Raw genomic sequence first — 5,121 nt, forward strand, 5'->3', positions numbered from 1 at the left:
CCCATGGAGAGTGACTAGGACGAATAAGTCCCTTGTCGAGTAACTCTAATAGTTGTCCCTGAAGTTCCTTCAACTCAGCCGGCGCCATACGATAGGTTGCTTTAGAGATCGATTTAGTACCAGGAATCAATTCGATCTCGAATTCTATTTCTCTATCAGGGGCTAATCCTGGTAGTTCATCGGGAAATACCTCTGGATAGTTGCATACCACCCGGACATATTCTAGCTTCTGGTCCTCGGTTTGACTTGTGTCCACCATGTGTGCTATAAAGCCAGTACATCCTTTATCTAACATCTTCTGTGCCTTTATGGCTGATAAGAATCCCTCAATTTCTTTCCTTGGTTCTCCAATAAATTCGAACATCATTTCGGCTTCAGGTCGGAAGACTACTTTTCTTTGACGGCACTCGATTGAAGCGCCGTACTTGCTCAGGAAATCCATGCCCAATATACTGTCATAATCTTGCATGTCAAGCACTATCAAGTCACAGTAGAGTTCTCTGTCTGCGATTCTGATAGGTGCGGCTCGCAACATATGAGTAGATGTCATTACTTCTCCCGAGGGTAGGGTTGTTAAAAATTTGCCATTTAAAGCTTGTGGTGGTATCTCTATCTTCTTCATAAAGGGTGTAGAGACAAACGAGTGCGTCGCCCCAGTATCAAATAACACATTAGCATATTTACTGAAAATAGGCAGCTGACCTGTGACAACTGTAGAGACACGCGCCACATCATCTTTGGTAAGAGAGAAAACCCTGGCGTTTGTCGTAGCTGGCGGGGCTTCCAATCTCCCTTGGCTAATCGGAGTTCCTTCAATGGCAGCCTGCATCAGGTGTAGCTGTGAGGGGGTACTCCTGCTCTGGCTATTCTGCTGAGATGGTGTCTGGGACTGGGTAGGGCAGTCTCTGGCCATATGTCCTTCCCATCCGCAGCTGTAACACTTCCTCGTACCCTTGTGGCATACTCCGGAATGCTGCTTCCCACAAATGGTACACTGAGGGGACTTAGGTTGCTTATTTGCTGGTCCTCCTGCAAGACGATTGAACCGCTTCACTGCTTCGTTTACTGATAAGTCACCATGCCGGAACTCGATGAACTCGTCGTAATGCCGGTTCATCACTTGCATATGGAAGAATTCTTCGAAGAACTCTGTCTCGAAGTCCGTCCAGTTCATCAGATTAATTTGACTTTTAGCCTTAACTCTTTCCCACCACATTCTTGCGTCTCCGGAAAAATAGAATGACACGCATTTGATCTTTTCCGATATGGGCCAGTCCAGCAATTCCACTATACTTTCCACCATCTTGAACCAGGCCTGGGCGTCCCATGGCTCACAAGTACCCGAGAAGTTCTCCGGCTTCAGCCTTAGCCACTGTATTAAGTAGGTCTCCTGTTGGACCACTAGGGCAGGGGCTACTGGGGGTACTGGTGCAACTATTGGTATGACGGGCACTGCATTCTGATTTCCTTGCTGATTCATTAGAGCAATGATTACTTGTTGTTGTTCCGTGATCTGACGCTGGAGATCTGTGACTACCTGGGTCAGATCTGGTGGGGTCACTTTCTCATCGGCCCAGTTACAGCGTCTTCTAGCCATATCTATTTTCATAAATAACAATAAGGCTAACATAAGTCTAGAGTCATCCCTACTTATATTTGTGCATATTATATGTCGCTTATCATACATAAAGGAAATCCATATTAGTCATACTTAGGTTTATGGACACTAAAACATTTCTTATCATGCATAAATAACATAGAGTAAGTACATAAAGTCTTACTTGGAGCGGCAGGATGGAGGCTTGGTGTGTGTGTAGCGGGAAGGCTAACCTCGCTCTGATACCAACCTGTAACACCCGCCCCTCCTGCTAGTGGAGGCGGGGTTACTTTCTACATACATAACATACGTACATGAATTTCAAAAACAACGGAAGTAATCATTTTTTTTCTTTTACTTTCATTTAAATCACAACTAATCATACGAGCATGCTTAGCATAGTTATGAACTTAAAGAGTCATAATATCCATTTCTAACATAAGCATAAGTAAAGTGATCGCTAAAAAAAAAAAGTGCACAGATTTGGTTAATCGATCAACAATTACCCAAATCGTGTCATGGCCTCGCCGTGTCCTCGGCAAACCCACTACAAAGTACATGGTAATATGTTCCCATTTCCACTCAGGAATAGAAATCCGCTGAAGTAATCCTGCAGGTCTTTGGTTCTCGGCCTTCACCTGCTGACAGACAAGACATCTAGCTACAAATTCCGCGATGTCTTTCTTCATACCGTTCCACCAGTAGGAACGCCTCAAATCTCTATACATGCGGATTCCACCTGGATGGATCGCAAATCGAGAGCGATGAGTATCCTGAAGTAGCTCCTGTAAGACTGGGTGAGACTGAGGTACGCATAATCTGCTTCGAAAGTATATAACACCCTCCTCATCTCGTGTGAACTCGGTCTGCTGCACGGAAGCTATCTAGCTGCTAATGAACTGCAAATGCTGATCACCAGCCTGGGTCTCTCGGATCCTCGTCCTTACCTACGACTGAGCAACTATGGTAACCAGAATACCCTGCTATGTCTGTCCCTGATCCTCAAGGCCTAACCCAGAAAACCCTGAATCAAGTCCGTGACCACAACTCGGTGGCAAGCTAAAGTCCCTCTGGACTTCCGGCTAAGTGCATCGACAACCATATTAGCTTTCCCCGGGTGATAGCTAATGGTACAATCATAATTCTTCAGGAACTCCATCCATCTCCTCTGTCGGAGATTAAGCTCCTTCTGGTATAAAAAATATATTTGAGACTCTTATGATCAGTGAGAATCTCAAATGTAATACCAGAAAAATGATGCCGCCAAATCTTTAAGGCAAAAATAATGGCGGCCAGCTCCAAATCATGTATTGGGTAGTTCTTCTCATGCTCCTTCAACTGCCGAGAAGCATAGGAGACTACCCTACCGTGCTGTATCAAAACAGCGCCCAAACCCTGTAGAGAAGCGTCGGTGTAGAGTACGAATCCGTTCTCTCCAGAAGGCCAAACCAAAACTGGAGCCGACACTAATTTCTGCTTCAGCTTCTGAAAGCTGGTCTCACAGGATTCTAACCAAGTGAACTTCACGCCTTTTCTGGTCAGACGTGTAAGTGGCATAGCTAGACGGAAGAAACTCTCGACGAAAGGTCTGTAATATCCTGCCAGTCCTAAGAACTGCGAATCTCCTGCACTGATTTCGGTTGCTCCCAACTGGTGACAGCCTCAATCTTCTGAGGGTTTACCGAAATACCTCGGCTAGAGACCACATGACCTAGAAAACTGACTGAAGATAGCCAGAAGGCACACTTGCTGAACTTTGCGTATAGCTGATGTCGTCGAAGAGTCTCCAAGACTATGCGAAGATGCTGTGCATGTTCCTCCTCGGAACGCGAGTAGATCAATATGTCATAGATGAAAATGACAACGAACTGATCTAAATACTCCATAAAGATGCGGTTCATCGAATCCATAAATATCGCTGGAGCATCGGTAAGCCCAAATGGCATTACCAAAAACTCATAATGTCTGTACAACAAACATTCTCAACCAGAGATCTCCGATAACAAGTTCAAAATTTGATCATTAACTACAATTCACCAAAGAATAGATCAACTAATGTGAGAGCTACTCTCTATCACAAGAAATACTACATATGTGGGAGCAATGCTCTACCACCAACAAGGCATCCTATATGGGAGCAGCGCTCCACCACCACAATCCAAAATATGTAGGAGCAACGCTCCACCATAAATAATCCATAACATGTGGGAGCAACGCTCCTCCACAACAATCCAAAATATGTGGGAGCAACGCTCCACCACAACAATCCAAAATATGTGGGAGCAACGCTCCACCACAAATAATCCATAATATGTGGGAGACAATGCTCCACCACAAACAATCCCTAATATGTGGGAGACAACGCTCCACCATAAACAATCTATAATATGTGGGAGCAATCCTCCACCACAAAAAATCTGTAACATGTGGGAGCAACGCTCCACCACAATCAATCCATAAGTGAACCAGACATCTCACTATCCAACTAGTGACTGCACGAAATCACTCTATCACATATCATTGTGAGTAACCAAGGGTATCACAATCCAGTAAGCAAATCAAATCCATCGTCAACTCTATCAACATCGTAGTGGGTCTCCCACTAATAGGAGAATTAGTTGGCAAGGCAATACAACAAATGACATAATGTAGACACTCCACATAAGTAAAATCATCATGATGCTACCAACTATACACCTGGCACATGTGCACACACAACATAGATATGATCGACATAATCCTCTAATTAGTACACACCACACATACTCATAACATAGGTATAAATCAGCGTGATAACTCCAAAAATACATTCTGAACCCGTGTGCATATATCAACGTAGGCATAATCGACAATACACGTCCAACAACACTCACCTAACATATATACACCTATGCCAAGAGTATAATCAATGTAATACTTCTAACAAATCATAATAGACACGAGTGTACACATAACACAAATATAATCAACAAGATACCTCCCATAATACACCAAACGTATGTACACATAACATAGATATGAATAATCAGCATATTTAACACAATCAACCTGACATTCCCTATGCTACCTTCTATGTTATCTAACTAGGTATATATAGTCAAAAATTAAAGTCCACATGGAATAGGATACATCGATCCTCTATATACTGACCCAAACCGACAATGATATACGATTAATTCAGTCTTTTCCACGTCAGTACAAAACATGTACTCAAATGTGCTCTAGATACCTAACTAAGCACAAATAACCCAAAGATTCGAACCTCTAAAAATAGAGTATGACAATCCCCTACTGATCGGACCAACAAAACTAAATCTGTCATCCACTAACTAATCAAGAATACATTAATCCTCCAGAAGCAACTAAGGTATATCAATCCACGACTACCCAAATCAACAAGTGTAAATCAGACTTCTTCTGATTGATGTAACAAGAGTAAATCAATTATCTACTGATGAAATTAACTAAGATAAAAATGGTATTCTACTGGCTAAGTCAACATGAATATGTAAGTACTATCCATT

The sequence above is a fragment of the Zingiber officinale genome, chromosome 3B, assembly GCF_018446385.1.
Source record: "Zingiber officinale cultivar Zhangliang chromosome 3B, Zo_v1.1, whole genome shotgun sequence".
Classification (NCBI taxonomy): Eukaryota; Viridiplantae; Streptophyta; class Magnoliopsida; order Zingiberales; family Zingiberaceae; genus Zingiber; species Zingiber officinale.